We start from the raw sequence: 18912 nt of genomic DNA, 5'->3' as shown, positions 1-18912 counted from the left end.
CTTGACAAGCGAGGATTGGTTTGCCGGGGCGCCCATTTATCATGATCCTCGTGGAGGAAGTGGCGAGCAGTCCACATATCCACGCTGTGCACTTTTCTCCAAATCCAAATCTCCTTAAACCTCAAGCGTGAAAGGCCAACTAATGGAGTCGAAAGCTTTGGTAATATCCAGTTTGAGCAGTACCGTAAGGGATCTCGGAGCATGTAATCTCCTTGCAGTGCATTGGACAAGCATAAAGTTGTCGTGGAGGGATCAGCCCTTAACAAACGCGCTCTGGTGCTGCCCAATTAACTTCGGCAAGTCCTCCGCAAGCCTAGTAGCTAGAATCTTGTCAAATATTTTGATTGGGCCACTTATAAGGCTCACTGGGCGTTAATCCTTGATATCTAGCGCCCCTGCCCTCTTTGGTAATAGAGAAACTAGGGCTTTGTTTGCTGCCCCCATACCCCACATATCCTCTTTGTGAAAGTGCTCGAGTGCCCTCATGAAGTCAGACTTAATGATGTGCCAACATGTTGCGTAGAATCTTCCAGTGAACCCGTCAGGCCCCGGTGCTTTGTCGAACGGCATGCCCTTGATGGCTCTGTGAACTTCCTCCTCCGTGAAAGGAACTTCCAGCTGCGCCAAGTCTAGAGAAGGCAGATCCAGGGCATCCAGATTTATCGTGGTTTCCCTGGCTCGTGTCGAACCAAACAGATCCTGAAAGTATTTATCGGCCACCTCCGCAATTTCCTCTTGCCCCGTGTAAATAGTCCCTTCATGTTGTAGCTTGGCAATGGTGTTCTTCCTCTACCTATGCCTTGCGTGACGTTGAAAGAATGTCGTGTTAGCACCCCCCTCTTTCAGATGCAACAATCGAGAGCGCTGCCTCGCCATCGTTCGCTCCAAAGAGCATAAACCCAACAATTTCCGCTTGAGAAGTTTCCAAAGCCCATGTTCCTGGTCCGACAAAGCCCTTGACTCCATTGCCACATCCAGGCGCGATATGATTTCCATGGCAATGGAAATCTGAAGGTGAATGTTCCCTATCCAACGATCACTCCAACTCTGCAAGGCCTTACCAGTGGCGTGCAACTTGTTGTCCGATGCCACAAACGGATTACCCACAGAGGGGGTGGATTGCCAGGCCTGCTGAACCGTGTCTAAGAACCCATCTGCTTTGGGCCAAAAGCACTCAAACTTGGCCAACCCACCTCGAATTCTGCATCTACATCCACTAGGAGCGGGCAGTGATCAGAGATCGCCGATCCGAGCGACGTGAGGAGGCTCCTAGGGTATATATCCTCCCAAGAATTGGTGACAAAAACATGGTCAATCTTCTCATTGTGGGATCCCGCCGTTCATTGCTCCACGTGTACCATTTCCCATTGAGGTATAACTCCTTCAATTCAAGCCTATTCAGCATGGTTCTGAATCGAGCCATCATGCGTTTGTTGACTGTGGCCTTGTTCTTATCCTCCGGGTTGACAAGCAAATTAAAGTCCCCAACTATTGCCCATGGGCCCACATGCAAGTCTCATACCTCCTGGATTTCCTCCAGGAATGCCACCTTCTCGGTGTCACCTTGAGGCCCGTACACTCCTGTTAGCCACCAGATTGGTGTCCCATCTTGTTCGACGAGCACCGTTAGAGTGTTAGGCGTAATGTGCCTATTAGTTACGGACACCACCAATGATCCCATGCAATGAGAATTCCACCCCTAGTGCCGGTCGCCGGGACGTAAAAGAAATTTTCAAATTTATTGCCAAGGCATTGCCGTACAACCTCATCCGAGATCACCTCCATCTTCATCTCTTTTAGACATACAATGTCCACCTTTGCTGCCACTATCGTTTGATAGATAGTGCTTCTACGCGCCGGAGAGTTTAGGCCCCTCACATTCCACACTAGAATCTTCGGTGGTTGTGTAGTCATCGGAATAGACCCACATCCACAAGCCACGCACGCGGCACTACTGCCCCTGCACCACCATGTCCTCGTCCCCTTGTAAAGGCAGGATCGACGCATCCCATCCAAATAGTGCCACAATGGCCTTCACGTGACAATCCATCAGTGGTTTGTCAAACAGCCTCGCATAAGCTTGAAGAGCTTCGTCGCTGATCAAATCCCCCTCGTTCACAAGGCATAGCTTCTTGATTAGCACTGCCTGTTGTTTGGACGCCTTAGAACCCTGGCCACCCTTGGCAAGGCGACCACTCCGCCTGGGGGTTGTCACCTGAGGTTTCTTTTGGCACGGCTTCCTCTGTTTAGCAGCCAGGCCCCTAGTAGTGGGTTGCTCCAGGAGGTGGGCGATGGGGCTACGCGGCTCGGAGCATAACTGGTCAACACGATCTTGCAGGGGTGGTGTAGGAGTGGCTTGAGTAGGTGCAACATTAGGCACGTCTGGCTGTTCGGAAAGACTCACCAAAAACCATCCAGCATCACGAGTGCATGGCGGTGTCACATCCCCATGCAGATCCGGTCCCACCACCTGTGTCTCATCCTCTGTCCGACCAGGCAAACTGCTCAGAAAAGAACTGGCAAGACTGGCGCAATCCTCCTCGACTGGCGCGAGATGCTCCTGTTGCCGATCCTCGATTGGCGTGACCGCCCCCTCATTGGGCAGGCACAGATCCCACCCCCACTCTGATTCGCGGTGAATCTTCAGCATGCACATCTTGCACGGGCTATTTATTCTGTGATTTATCTGTTAAGTGCAATTACCTCCTCAGGCTAAGGGCTGAGGCATAGCCTTGCAACCCCATGTACTTGTGCATGGGATTGTTGGTAGAGCTTTATGGAAACATGATGTTCATGTGCAAGCGGAGCCAGAATTTTTGTGGAGCCTGGGCAAGTTGGGCCTAAGTGTATAATCTAGAAATCAATAACCAGGTATTCGGATACGTAATATATAATATAGCACCAAACTTCCAAACCACAAATCCACATTAATAACTAAGTGAAAACATAAACATAATGGTGTCACAAAAATGAAGTTTCGTAGACCAAATAAACTAAACTTGACAAACAGAAGACATATAACTAGCCTTGTGTAGAGGAAAACTCGCCATGTTGCCAACAAAAGTAAAGCTATCCATACCAGATGTCAATGTGCAATTTCTTTCACCACGGTCAAAAGCATCTCTCTTGTTCATGTTTGCCAAAAGAAGGATGCATAACTAGCCTTGCATAGACGCAAACTCGTCGTTACCAAAGTCCTAGAAGACATTGTAGGATAAAAATGGATTTATAATTCTAATAAATTTAGTTGTGAGATGTGAATATATTCAAAATAGTGCGCTAAAGAAAATCACAAGGCAAATGCCCTTTCTGAGACTTTATTGCAGTACATGCTCAATCTCATTTGGATTAAATTCATTGGCAATGTGAGGTGTTGTCTGTTCCTCAACCTCTATTTCCGTTTACACACCATTCATATTTTCAGTGCTTGCTCTTTTAACCAAAAACCACCTCATCTCTGAAATTTAATGATAAAACTTGAAGTTAATTGTTACATAAGTAAATAAAAAATGAGCTACAAGTAACAAGTTTCCACTTTCTAGCATCCAACAAATATAATTTTTCTCTAGCCATCAGCATACCCAACGAAACATTCTCTAAATTTAAGCCCTAAGTCTATTTGTTCATTGCCAAATGACTTTTCAGATTTAAAAAAATCATCAAACACTTTCGTATGAAGATTGTTTCTTCTGAAGGCATGCAGTAGTAGTAGTAATTAACAATTTAACTAACATCATAGCATAGAGGAGCGCCGCGCTGCTGCTCTTGTGAGGTTGTGCTTGAGGTCTTGGTTGATTCAATCCCTAGCCCTGATTTCCATGGAGGATTCTTACCGAAGGAACTGCTGAAGCCGAATGAGAGGAAGGAGTGGATGAGGGACGATTAGACTTCCTCGGCCGCCGTGCATCCTCTTGCCGCCGGCCGTGCTTCTAACCGTCTAGGGCTGAAGGCCAGCCGGCAGCCGCCAGCCCCTGAGAGACGAACAGAGAAAAGGAGTAGGGAGTTTTTTTTAGGTGAGATCGATCTGTTTTTTTAGACAAGAGAGATCGATCTGTAGATTCCCTCACGTCAATTATTTTGGCCTGGGCTGTGAACTGTACGAAACAAAGGCCCAACTTGTTTTCTTTGCCCGGGTAAAGCAGGAAACCGAACAGGTTTGGCCCGTTACATTTTTATGGATCGCTGCTGTCGACGCTCCAGCGAGCCCGGGCAAGTGCCCATGGTCGCTGGGCGGTGTCTCCGTCAGTGAAATCGCAACGGATTTGTCCCTTGTCTCTTTCTCGTTCTAAGGCCCCACAGGTATCCAGGATCCCAAGGATCAATCAAGGCCCCACAGGTACCCAGGATCCCAAGGATCAATCAAGGAGGAGGTGACGTGCAGGGATGATTGGAATGCTATGCCAGATGTCGGTGACTACCCTGATCCTAGGTCACACAGATCTAGCATTTAACACATCATATCACTTTGTTGCCTCACGCATGGTATCCCCACGGCTACAGCCTTACCTTGGCTGGGACCATTTGCGTCTTTTGGCTCACGCATATGATTATGTCACTAGCATCCATATGACAGAAAACCCGGGTTGACATAATTAGTTGTAGACCAAGGTGGCACAGTCGTACAGGGACAGACATAGGTAACCAGCAATGCACATGTCGGTCATCAACGTGTGTAACCGAGTCGTAGAAAGCTACAACAAGGACTCCAGTAAACACCGTGTGAAATTTCCCTATAGGACAGACACAAGAGCAAAGAAGGATACATGTTAGTCAATCCATGTGTTCCGGAGCAATAGCGAACTACCAAGACTTAGTGGAAGCACTAGAAGGCATTTTCCTGTAGGAAAGGCTACCAAAGGCATACAACTAGGTGTCGAACCCCACACATAGCAATACATGTCACACGTATGCATGACAAACAAGTATGTGTTGTACAACATGGCATCAAAACATACACTACAACTCAAGTATAGATAACACTGGTCCCAAGCCAGCATAGCAACTGTAACAGATAGTTTGGTCAGCTGGCAAACCATTTTGGTGGCGGTTATGGCCTCCAGTGGTTCTCTACAGAACCCAATTTGGTAAAGATTTTATCTGAATCGTAGTGAAATCCAAGTCGGTTCAGTGAGGGCAAGAGCAGAAGTCACCGAATGGTGTCGGTCCATCTTTTCCTGATATTTGTTTGTCCCAGCTGTAAAAGTATGAAGCGTTCCTACTCCCTCGAGGGGAGCCGCGTGCGTATATATATTGATAGGGCCGAAGGACTTGCCTTGGCGCACAAGGAAGAGTACAAGAGTTTGAATACAATAGGAGATAGAGGAAGAGGTTGAGATTACAACGATATGAGATTTGTTCTAACACTCTCCCTTAATCTCAACTATCCTAAATTAAGATTGCTCTTGAACTCATCAAATGATCGTGTTGGTAGTGCCTTGGTGAAACCATCCGCCACTTGATCCTTGGAGGGAATAAACCGTATCTCAAGTTTCTTTGCTGCAACCCTCTCTCGCACATAGTGAAAATCAATTTCTATGTGCTTTGTCCTTGCATGGAACACCGGGTTTGCAGACAAGTATGTTGCACCCAAATTATCACACCATAAGCATGAGATACGATTATTTTTGACTCCCAACTCTTCAGGAAGTGATTCAACCCAAATAACTTCAGCAGTTGCATTAGCCAAGGATTTATACTCAGCCTCTGTGCTTGAACGTGACACGGTGGCTTGTTTTCTGGCACTCCAAGAAATAAGATTGGACCCAAAGAATATTGCAAAACCTCCAGTTGATCTTCTGTCATCACTACATCCTGCCCAGTCAGCATCAGAGAATGCCCTCACAAGAGTGGAATTAGAACTTTTGAAATGAAGTCCTAATCCCATAGTATGCTTTACATATCTTACAATCCTCTTGACGGCTGTCCAATGTGCAGAAGTAGGTGCATGTAAATATTGACAAACCTTGTTGACAGCAAATGAGATATCCGGACGTGTGGGAGTTAAATATTGCAATGCTCCCACGGTACTCCTATACCTTGTACTTTCTTCCTCTTGAAGTGGCTCTCCTTCATATGCTGAAAGTTTTTCTGAAGAAGACAAGGGTGTAGGTACTGGCTTACAATTTTTCATTCCCATACGAGACAGAAGTTCAGTGATGTATTTCTCCTGTTTTAACATAATGCCATCTTGAGTTTTCTTGACTTCAATACCTAGGAAGAAGTGCAAATCACCTAGGTCCTTTAAGGCAAACTCTGAACTCAAGTCATGCAGAAGAGCATTAGTGGCATTTTGTGAAGAACTTGCAACTATGATATCATCAACATATATGAGCAAGAAAATAACCACTCCTGCCTTGTTATAAATAAACAAGGATGTATCAGCCTTTGAAGCAATAAAGCCAAGAGATTTCAATTGTAAGCTCAGTCTGGAATACCATGCTCTAGGTGCTTGTTTCAAGCCATAGAGTGCTTTATCAAGCTTGCAAATAAAGTGTGGAAATTTCTTACTTTCATACCCAGGTGGTTGTCTCATGAACACTTCCTCTTCCAGAACACCATGCAAAAACGCGTTCCGTACATCTAGCTGTCTTAGGCTCCATCCTCTGGAAACAACAATGGCTAGCACAAGTCTGATAGTTGCAGCTTTCACAACAGGACTAAAGGTGTCCTCATAATCAATGCCATAACGTTGCTTGAAGCCCTTTGCAACCAAACGTGCCTTATACCTGTCAATGGAGCCATCTGCCTTCTTTTCGATTCTGTATACCCATTTGCAATCAATTATATTTTTACCTTTCTGGTTTGGTACAAGATGCCAAGTTTTGTTTCTCATCAGTGCAAAATATTCCTCATCCATTGTAACACCCCGCATGTAACTTGCCATATTTGTAACTCCGACTCTTGCCATTTCCGGCTATGTGTTATGTTTTTCCCTCCGTTGTCGGGTTTTGTCTTTCGTTTTGTATTTTGTCATGTCTTGCATTTTCATATCATGTCATCATGTGCATTGCATTCGCATACGTGTTCGTCCATGCATCCGAGCTTTTTCCCCGTTGTCCGTTTTGCAATCCGGCGCTCCTATCTCCTCCGGTGCACCCCTCTTGTTTTCTTTCGTGTGCGTGTGTCAAACTTTCTCGGAATGGACCGAGGCTTGTCAAGTGGCCTTAATATACCACCCGGAGACTACCGGTCAAGTTTCGTTCCATTCGGAGGTCGTTTGGTACTCCAACGGTTAACCGGGCATCCGCAAAGTCCATTTGAGTGTCCAGCAAACACCCCCTCCAAAACCAGCCCAAAACCCACCAAACTCTCTTCCATGCTCTAGGTCGTTCGATCACGATCGTGTGGGCGAAAGCCGCACCTCATTTGGAGCCTCCTAGCTCCCTCTACCTATAAATATGTGGGCATCCCAAAAACGATATCACAGACGAAACCCTAACCCTCTCCCTCCGCGCCGCGCCGGTTGCGTCCGCTCCGGCCGGACAACGTCCGCCGCGCCGCCCGGCCAACCAGATCGCGACACGTGTCGCCGCCGCCCTCTCCACCGCGCCGGCCCGCGAAGTCCGCCGCGGGCCCGCCGGCCCGTTCGCCACCGCCCGCGCCGCGCGCGCCCGCCGCCGCCTCGCCTCCCGCGCCGGCCGCCGGTCCTGCCATCTCCGCCACCGCGCTCGCCACCGACCCCGCCGCCGCAAGTCCGGCCGCCGCCGGCGCCGCCTCCGCCGCCTCCTCCGCCGTCGGCCACCTCGCCTCCTTCCCCCCCAACGCCGGCCGCCGCCCTCCCTCTTCTCTCCTGACGCCGGCGAACTCCCTCGGGCCTCGATCCGATCTGGATCGAGCCAACTGCGGTACGTTGACTTTCCCTCGACGTCGTTTTTTCTTCTAAGTCATAATATTTCATCAGCATGTGCCTCTGTTCTCGATGCGATAACTCCGTGCATGTAGCTCCGATTCGCGCATGTAATATGTCAAATTGTTCGCCTCGCGATGCTCTTCATTTTGTTCAATTGCATCATGTTCATTAGAGGTCATCTTGATGCCCAAATCTCTGTTGGAAGAGGGCTAGTTGCTGTTATTCTCTGGTTCTTATCAGAACTTGGAGATTTGTCATTTTTGTATCATTTAATCAGTGCATCTTTTGAGCATGAGCTCTACATGTGTTTTGAAGTATGTCATGCCATCTTTCCAAGGGTGTATGCCATGTATTTTTGTGATCTCTGTGGTGACTAGCACAACCATGCAAATTAGGCCCCGTAATATTTCTGATTTCAGGGACTTAGTGATTTCTCTAAGTCCTTGTCTGCTGTAATTTTGTTGCCATGTAAACTTGATTCTACAGAGAGATCCATGCATATTTTGGAGATGTTTACTAAGGATGTTTTGTAGCTATAGTTGTAATTGATCCATGCCTGAAATGTTTTGCAATTATGGAGTGCCATAGAATGACTCAATCTTGCTCTACTTTTGCCATAAAATATTTCTGGCAGATTCTTAACATGATATGCATTTTTGCCAAGCTTATTGTAGTTGATCCATACATGCTATGCTATTGTTCTTGCCATGGATAGCTTCATAAATATGCCATCTTGCTGTAGGTAAGCTTGGTTTGTCATGCATTGCTCTGTAGTGAGTGCATCAAGCTCACAAAGAGGCCTACATATTAATATTTCTGCCATGCTCTGTTTTCTGCTAAGTCTGAACCTGATAACGAAACTTGCTATGTTTACATGCTTGCCATCATATCTTATGGTCCTTTTTGGCTTATGGTCAGTAAGGGACTTTTGTCATGTGCATTTAGTACAACACTGCCATGCCTTGGGTTGCTATGTTAAGTTCCTATAGCATGTTGATTTCATGCTCCAAACATTGCTACCTGATGCTGTTTACTGCCATGCCCAGTTTTTCACAAAGTCTGTGATCCTGTTATCTTTTGCACTTTTGCCATGCTTGTTTGAGCTTGATATCTTGTGAACTAGCCGTAGCTCAGTGTTCATCTCTTGTCAAGCATCTCCTGTAGATTACTGCCATATGCTTTGTTGCTATGTTGGGGTGCTGTAGCATTGTTACTTGTTGCATTTTATGTGCTATCATGCTGTTAATCGCAGATTCGTGTCATTCTTGTTTTGCTTGCCATTTGCGAACCGTGCATCCGATTCCGGTGATCTTTATATCGATTTCGACCGAAATCATCCCATCTTTTCAGTGGCATGCTTGGTTTGCCAAGTTACTGCCATGTTCATCATTTTCCTTCCGGAGCACGCATATCATATCTTGCATATCATACATGTTTTGCATCATGTTGCTTGCGCATTTCTCGTTGTTGATTGTGGTTCCGTTTGTTTGTGTTCTTGTCTTGGGTAGAGCCGGGAGACGAGTTCGTGTATGAGGAACCTGTCGAGTACGCTCACGAGGATCAAGCTTTCGACAACTCTGAGAACCTTGCAGGCAAGATGACCATCCCTCGAAATCACTTCTATCTTTGTTTTGCTAGTTGTTCGCTCTATTGCCATGCTCCGCTACCTATCACTTGCTATATCATGTCTCCCATTTTAGCCATGTCAGCCCTAACCATCCTTTCCTAGCAAACCGTTGTTTGGCTAAGTTACCGCTTTTGCTCAGCCCCTCTTATAGCGTTGCTAGTTGCAGATGAAGTTGAAGTTGTTCCATGTCGGAACATGGATATGTTGGGATATCACAATATCTCTTATTTAATTAATGCATCTATATATTTTGGTAAAGGGTGGAAGGCTCGGCCTTATGCCAGGTGTTTTATTCCACTCTTGCCGCCCTAGTTACTGTTTACCGGGATTATGTTCCTTGAGTTTGCGTTCCTTACACGGTCGGGTGATTTATGGGACCCCCTTGACAGTTCGCCTTGAATAAAACTCCTCCAGCAAGGCCCAACCTTGGTTTTACCATTTGCTACCTAAGCCTTTTCCCCCGGGTTTTCGCGAGCCCGAGGGTCATCTTTATTTTAACCCCCCCGGGCCAGTGCTCCTTCGAGTGTTGGTCCGAAACCGAGCAGCCTGCGGGGCCACCTCGAGGAAACTCGAGGCCTGGTTTTACTCGTAGCTTGACTTATCCGGTGTGCCCTGAGAACGAGATATGTGCAGCTCCTATCGGGATTTGTCGGCACATTCGGGCGGCTTTGCTGGTCTTGTTTTACCATTGTCGAGATGTCTTGTAAACCGGGATTCCGAGACTGATCGGGTCTTTCCGGGAGAAGGTTTATCCTTCGTTGACCGTGAGAGCTTATGATGGGCTAAGTTGGGACACCCCTGCAGGGTAATATCTTTCGAAAGCCGTGCCCGCGGTTATGAGGCAGATGGGAATTTGTTAATGTCCGGTTGTAGATAACTTGTCACTTGACCCAAGTAAAATACATCAAGTGCGTGTGTAGCCGTGATGGTCTCTTCTCGGCGGAGTCCGGGTAAACGTTTGAGTTCTAGTATGATGGTTCCGGATGTTTCCATCAAGATGGGCGACTATAAATTTCAGTCTTCTCCAATTGTTCTGGTGACTCGGATATTGATCTAATTCTCGGGATGGACTGGCTTTCTAAGCACAAGGCTCAACTTGATTGTGCAGCCAGGGAAATTCAATTGACACACTCGTCTGAGGATGTGATTATTTTTGCCGCTCGTGATGAAACCATTCGGTTTTTCTCTCTCAATGAGAAGGGCGAATTGAATGCCATCTCTCAAATTCCAGTCGTTTGCGAGTATCAAGATGTCTTTCCAGAAGAGCTTCCGGGTATGCCTCCTCATCGGCCAGTTGAGTTCGTTATCGAACTAGAGCCTGGTACTGAACCCGTTTGCAAGCGTCCATACAAGCTTGGACCTAACGAGCTGAAGGAATTGAAGAAACAGCTCGATGAACAAGAACGTCTGGGTTTGATCAGACCGAGTTCTTCTCCATGGGGTTGTGGTGTTCTTTTTGTCAAGAAGAAGGATGGCACGGACCGACTTTGTGTCGACTACCGTCCATTGAACAAGAAGACAATCAAGAACAAGTATCCACTTCCCAACATCAATGAGCTATTTGAGCAACTCAAAGGGGCTAAAGTATTCTCGAAGCTTGACCTTCGTATGGGTTATCATCAAATTCGCATTCGTGAAGAAGATATTCCCAAGACAGCATTCAGAACGAGCTTTGGTTCTTACGAATATACTGTCATGTCTTTCGGTCTTGTCAATGCTCCTCCGGTGTTCTCTCGGATGATGAATTTCATCTTCAACCCCTATACCAATGAATTTGTTCTGGTGTATCTCGATGATATCTTGGTTTTCTCCAAGAATAAGCAGGATCATGCCAAACATTTGCGATTGGTGCTCGACAAGCTCAGAGAGTATCAATTCTATGCGAAGTTCTCCAAATGTGAGTTTTGGCTCGATGAAGTTCTTTTCCTTGGTCACATCATCTCTGCCAAGGGCATCGCTGTTAACCCCGAGAAGGTGTCCGCAGTTGTGGATTGGGAACCTCCTCAAAATGTCAAGCAGCTCCGCAGTTTTCTGGGTCTTGCAAGCTATTGCCGAAGATTCGTTGAGAATTTCTCCAAGATTGCAAAGCCTCTTTCCAACCTCCTTCAGAAGCATGTGAAATATGTCTGGTCTCCTGAGTGTGACGTTGCTTTCAACACTCTCAAAGAGAAACTTGTCACAGCTCCTGTCTTGACTCCTCCTGATGAATCCAAGCCGTATGAAGTTTTTTGTGATGCTTCTCTCCAAGGTCTCGGTGCTGTGTTAATGCAAGAGAAGAAAGTTGTGGCTTATACCTCTCGGCAGTTGAAGCCCAACGAGAAGAACTACCCCACTCACGATCTTGAGTTGGCGGCAGTTGTCCATGCATTGATTACGTGGAGACATCTCTTGTTGGGAAGACAAGTGGACATTTTCACCGATCACAAGAGTCTCAAGTATATCTTCACTCAGCCCAACCTCAACCTCAGGCAGACTCGATGGGTCGAAATGATTCAAGAGTACAATCCGAGTATCGAATATACTCCAGGCAAGGCCAATGTCATTGCAGATGCCTTAAGCAGGAAGGCTTATTGCAACAGCTTAATTCTCAAGCCTTTCCAACCGGATCTTTGTGAAGCTTTCCGCAAGCTGAATCTCCAAGTTGTTCCTCAAGGCTTTCTTGCCAACCTCATAGTATCTCCTACTTTGGAAGATCAAATTCGTGAGGCACAACTCCTTGATGCCATGGTGAAGAAGGTGAAACGTGGTATCGACAAGGGTCTTTCCAAATACAAGTGCTATCGCATTGATGACAGAGACACTTTGTTCTTCGAGGACCGGATTGCGGTTCCTAAAGGTGATCTAAGGAAAGTCATTATGAACGAGGCGCACAATTCTCTTCTGTCCATTCATCCTGAAAGTACGAAGATGTATCATGACCTCAAGCAGTCGTATTGGTGGACTCGAATGAAGCGAGAAATTGCTCAGTTCGTGAATGAATGTGATGTCTGCCGAAGAGTGAAAGCAGAACACCAACGACCAGCTGGTCTCCTCCAACCTCTTGCTATCCCAGAATGGAAGTTTGATCATATTGAAATGGACTTCGTGACTGGATTTCCCAAGTCCAAGCGTGGAAATGACGCTATCTTCGTTGTCATCGACAAGCTTTCTAAAGTGGCTCATTTCCTTCCAATCAAAGAATCCATCACAGCTGCCCAGCTGGCAGAGCTTTACACCTCCAGAATTGTCTCTTTGCACGGCATTCCACAATTGATTTCTTCTGATCGTGGAAGCATCTTCACCTCTAAGTTCTGGGACTCCTTCCAGAAGGCCATGGGCACTAACATTCGCTTCAGCACAGCTTTCCACCCTCAAACTAGTGGCCAAGTCGAGCGAGTCAATCAAATTCTTGAAGATATGCTCAGGGCTTGTGTCATTTCCTTTGGCATGAAATGGGAAGATTGTCTTCCATATGCTGAATTCTCCTACAACAACAGCTTCCAAGCGAGTTCGGGCAAGGCCCCATTCGAGATTCTCTATGGCAGAAAGTGCCGTACTCCTCTCATTGGTCAGAGACTGGTGAACGCCAACTTCTTGGCAATGACTTGATCACTGAAGCTGAAGAAATGTGTAAAGTCATCCGTGATAATCTCAAAGCCGCGCAATCGCGCCAGAAGAGTTACTATGATAGTAAGCATCGTGATTTGGCTTTCGAGATCGGAGACCATGTCTACCTCCGCGTCTCTCCAATGAAAGGCACTCTTCGCTTCGGTATCAAAAGGAAGCTTGCCCCTAGATACGTGGGTCATTTCAAGATCATTGGCAAAAGAGGCGACCTCGCCTATCAACTTGAGCTTCCTTCCAACTTCGTGAACGTGCACGATGTGTTCCACGTGTCACAGCTCCGCAAGTGCTTCAAGGCGCCTGAGCGCACTATCAACTTCGAAGAGATTGACCTCCAAGAAGATTTGTCTTATCATGAGCACCCCGTTGCTATTCTTGAAGAAACTGAGCGCAAGACTCGCAACAAGTTAATCAAATTCCTAAAAGTGAAGTAGTCGCACCATTCCGACCGGGAAGCCACCTGGGAACGCGAGGACCATCTCCGTTCCGAATATCCGGAGTTCTTTCAGTCCTAGATCTCGGGACGAGATCCTCTCGTAGTGGTGGAGTGTTGTAACACCCCGCATGTAACTTGCCATATTTGTAACTCCCACTCTTGCCATTTCCGGCTATGTGTTATGATTTTCCCTCCGTTGTCGGGTTTTGTCTTTCGTTTTGTATTTTGTCATGTCTTGCATTTTCATATCATGTCATCATGTGCATTGCATTCGCATACGTGTTCGTCTCATGCATCCGAGCTTTTTCCCCGTTGTCTGTTTTGCAATCCGGCGCTCCTATCTCCTCCGGTGCACCCTTCTTGTTTTCTTTCGTGTGCATGTGTCAAACTTTCTCGGAATGGACCGAGGCTTGTCAAGTGGCCTTAATATACCACCCGGAGACTACCGGTCAAGTTTCGTTCCATTCGGAGGTCGTTTGGTACTCCAACGGTTAACCGGGCATCCGCAAAGTCTATTTGAGTGTCCAGCAAAAAACCCTCCAAAACCAGCCCAAAACCCACCAAACTCTCTTCCATGCTCTAGATCATTCGATCATGATCGTGTGGGCGAAAACCGCACCTCATTTGGAGCCTCCTAGCTCCCTCTACCTATAAATATGTGGGCATCCCAAAAACGATATCACAGACGAAACCCTAACCCTCTCCCTCCGCGCCGCGCCGGACGCGTCCGCTCCGGCCGGACAACGTCCGCCGCGCCGCCCGGCCAACCAGATCGCGACACGTGTCGCCGCCGCCCTCTCCACCGCGTCGGCCCGCGAAGCCCGCCGCGGGCCCGCCGGCCCGTTCGTCGCCGCCCGCGCCGCGCGCGCCCGCCGCCGCCTCGCCTCCCGCGCCGGCCGTCGGTCCCGCCATCTCCGCCGCCGCGCTCTCCACCGACCCCGCCGCCGCAAGTCCGGCCGCCGCCCGGCGCTGCCGCCGTCGGCCACCTCGCCTCCTTCCCCCCCAACGCCGGCCGCCACCCTCCCTCTTCTCTTCCGACGCCGGCGAACTCCCTCGGGCCTCGATCCGATCTGGATTGAGCCAACTGCGGTACGTTGACTTTCCCTCGACCTCGTTTTTTCTTCTAAGTCATAATATTTCATCAGCATGTGCCTCTGTTCCCGATGCGGTAACTCCGTGCATGTAGCTCCGATTCGCGTGTGTAATACGTCAAATTGTTCATATGGCAATGCTCTTCATTTTGTTCAATTGCACCATGTTCATTAGAGGTCATCTTGATGCCCAAATCTCTGTTGAAAGAGGGCTAGTTGCTGTTATTCTCTGGTTCTTATCAGAACTTGGAGATTTGTCATTTTTGTATCATTTAATCAATGCATCTTTTGAACATGAGCTCTACATGTGTTTTGAAGTATGCCATGCCATCTTTCCAAGGGTGTATGCCATGTATTTTTGTGATCTCTGTGGTGACTAGCACAACCATGCAAATTAGGCCCCGTAATATTTCTGAGTTCAGGGACAGTGATTTCTGTCCTTGTCTGCTGTAATTTTGTTACCATGTAAACTTGATTCTACAGAGAGATACATGGATATTTTTGAGATGTTTAGTAAGGATGTTTTGTAGCTATAGTTGTTATTGATACATTCCTGAAATTATTTGCAATTATGGAGTGCCATAGCATGACTCAATCTTGCTCTACTTTTGCTATAAAATATTTCTGGCAGATTCTTAACATGATATGCATTTTTGCCAAGCTTATTGTAGTTGATCCATACATGCTATGCTATTGTTCTTGCCATGGATAGCTTCATAAATATGCCATCTTGCTGTAGGTATGCTTGGTTTGTCATGCATTGCTCTGTAGTGAGTGCATCAAGCTCACAAAGAGGCCTACATATTAATATTTCTGCCATGCTCTGTTTTCTGCTAAGTCTGAACCTGATAACGAAACTTGCTATGTTTACATGCTTGCCATCATATCTTATGGTCCTTTTTGGCTTATGGTCAGTAAGGGACTTTTGTCATGTGCATTTAGTACAACACTGCCATGCCTTGGGTTGCTATGTTAAGTTCCTATAGCATGTTGATTTTATGCTCCAAACATTGCTACCTGATGCTGTTTACTGCCATGCCCAGTTTTTCACAAAGTCTGTGATCCTGTTATCTTTTGCACTTTTGCCATGCTTGTTTGAGCTTGATATCTTGTGAACTAGCCGTAGCTCAGTGTTCATCTCTTGTCAAGAATCTCCTGTAGATTACTGCCATATGCGTTGTTGCTATGTTGGGGTGCTGTAGCATTGTTACTTGTTGCATTTTAAGTGCTATCATGCTGTTAATCGCAGATTCGTGTCATTCTTGTTTTGCTTGCCATTTGCGAACCGTGCATCCGATTCCGGTGATCTTTATATCGATTTCGACCGAAATCATCCCATCTTTCCAGTGGCATGCTTGGTTTGCCAAGTTACTGCCATGTTCATCATTTTCCTTCCGGAGCACGCATATCATATCTTGCATATCATACATGTTTTGCATCATGTTGCTTGCGCATTTCTCGTTGTTGATTGTGGTTCCGTTTGTTTGTGTTCTTGTCTTGGGTAGAGCCGGGAGACGAGTTCGTGTACGAGGAACCTGTCGAGTACGCTTACGAGGATCAAGCTTTCGACAACTCTGAGAACCTTGCAGGCAAGATGACCACCCCTCGAAATCACTTCTACCTTTGCTTTGCTAGTTGTTCACTCTATTGCCATGCTCCGCTACCTATCACTTGCTATATCATGTCTCCCATTTTAGCCATGTCAGCCCTAACCATCCTTTCCTAGCAAACCGTTGTTTGGCTAAGTTACCGCTTTTGCTCAGCCCCTCTTATAGCGTTGCTAGTTGCAGGTGAAGTTGAAGTTGTTCCATGTCGGAACATGGATATGTTGGGATATCACAATATCTCTTATTTAATTAATGCATCTATATATTTTGGTAAAGGGTGGAAGGCTCGGCCTTATGCCATGTGTTTTATTCCACTCTTGCCGCCCTAGTTACTGTTTACCGGGATTATGTTCCTTGAGTTTGCGTTCCTTACACGGTCGGGTGATTTATGGGACCCCCTTGACAGTTCGCCTTGAATAAAACTCCTCCAGCAAGGCCCAACCTTGGTTTTACCATTTGCTACCTAAGCCTTTTCCCCCGGGTTTTCGCGAGCCCGAGGGTCATCTTTATTTTAACCCCCCCGGGCCAGTGCTCCTTCGAGTGTTGGTCCGAACCGAGCAGCCTGCGGGGCCACCTCGAGGAAACTCGAGGCCTGGTTTTACTCGTAGCTTGACTTATCCGGTGTGCCCTGAGAACGAGATATGTGCAGCTCCTATCGGGATTTGTCGGCACATTCGGGCGGCTTTGCTGGTCTTGTTTTACCATTGTCGAGATGTCTTGTAAACCGGGATTCCGAGACTGATCGGGTCTTTCCGGGAGAAGGTTTATCCTTCGTTGACCGTGAGAGCTTATGATGGGCTAAGTTGGGACACCCCTGCAGGGTAATATCTTTCGAAAGCCGTGCCCGCGGTTATGAGGCAGATGGGAATTTGTTAATGTCCGGTTGTAGATAACTTGTCACTTGACCCAAGTAAAATACATCAAGTGCGTGTGTAGCCGTGATGGTCTCTTCTCGGCGGAGTCCGGGAAGTGAACACGGTCTGTGTTATGTATGACGTAAGTAGGTGTTCAGGATCACTTCTTGGTCATTGCTAGATGACGTCCGTTCCGTTGCTTCTCTTCTCGCTCTCATTTGCGCAAGTTAGCCACCATATATGCTTTTGCCGCTGAGCTCCACCTCTTTGCACCATCCTTGCCTACAAGCTTAAATAGTCTTCATCTCGCGGGTGTGAGATTGCTGAGTCCCCGTGACTCACAGATTCTACCAAAACAGTTGCAGGTGCCGACGATGCCAGTGCAGATGATGGCGTCGATCTCAAGTGGGAGTTCGACGAGGAACGTGGTCGTTACTATGTGTCTTTTCCCGACGATCAGTAGTGGAGCCCAGTTGGGACGATCGGAGATCTAGCATTTGGGGTTGTCTTATTTTCATCTGGATTTTGACCGTAGTCGGTCTATATGATTGTATTTTGGATGATGTATGATGATTTTTATGTATTGTGTGAAGTGGCGATTGTAAGCCAACTCTTTATCCCATTCTTGTTCATTACATGGGATTGTGTGAAGATGACCCTTCTTGCGACAAAACCACTATGCGGTTATGCCTCTAAGTCGTGCCTCGACACGTGGGAGATATAGCCGCATCGTGGGCGTTACATCCATTGCCTTCTTCCACTAGGGATCATCAAGTGCACTACTCACAGTTGTTGGCTCTCCTGAAATACACAACATGCCATATGGTATAGTTCCATCCGTTCTTATCTTTGGATTTCGTATACCTTTTTGTAGTCTAGTCTTGACTCTTGGAGAAGCCACAGATTGGACCGCAGGTGCACTCGCCACAGCCGATCCGGGAGAATCAGGCGCTGATGTAGAAGAATCTGGCACAGTCTGCACAGGAGATCATGTGGCCACTGGTGTGGCCGCCGCTCCTGCAGGCGCACGGGAAGTAACCGCGCGGCGCGGCACAGCGGATCCGCAGCCCGACCGCGGCTGCATGCGCATGCGGGGCGAGGAAGATGCGGTCCCGCTGCTGTCCCCACCTGTCGATGACGCAGCGCCACGGGATTGGCTGGACCAGGAGCCGAAGCCGCTGCTGGTGGGAGCGCGATCCAAGGGGGATTCGATCGTGCGATCCAAGGACTGCGCGCGTGCAGGCGTACCAGGCGCCGCCGGATCGTCCTTGTTGTCCGTGTCCGGCTCGTCTCCTTCTTCAGCATGAAATATAAGATCATTTTGATCTGGATTTTCGAGATTTTGATCATTTTGAGCTCCGTTTTCTCCAGGGACCTGCACAGGCATAAGAGTAGGAGCAGTACCAGTAGGAGTATCATCATATTGGTTAGTACAATCATCGCCCCCATGATCAAAAGCCCGAAGATGTGTAGGAAGAAGAAGAATTTCTTTGCGAAGGAGGGCACCGGCATTGGGATGAAGTGATGCAAAAGGGAACACAGACTCATCAAAAACAACATCTCTAGATATGTAGACCCTACCAGTAGGAACATCAAGACATTTAACCCCTTTATGCATGGGGCTATAGCCTAAGAAGACACATCTTTTAGAGCGGAAAGCGAGTTTGCGTGTGTTGTAGGGTCTGAGATTGGGCCAACATGCACACCCAAAAACACGGAGTGATGTGTAGTTGGGTGTAACACCGAGGAGACGTGTAATAGGTGTGTCATGTTTGATAACTTTGCTTGGAAGCAAATTGATGAGATATGTGGCAGTTAAAAAAGGCTTCATCCCAGAACTTAAGT

The sequence above is a fragment of the Triticum aestivum genome, chromosome 1D, assembly GCF_018294505.1.
Source record: "Triticum aestivum cultivar Chinese Spring chromosome 1D, IWGSC CS RefSeq v2.1, whole genome shotgun sequence".
In the NCBI taxonomy this organism is placed as follows: Eukaryota; Viridiplantae; Streptophyta; class Magnoliopsida; order Poales; family Poaceae; genus Triticum; species Triticum aestivum.
The sequence above is the reverse complement of the archived record's forward strand: the minus strand, read 5'-3'. Positions refer to the sequence as shown.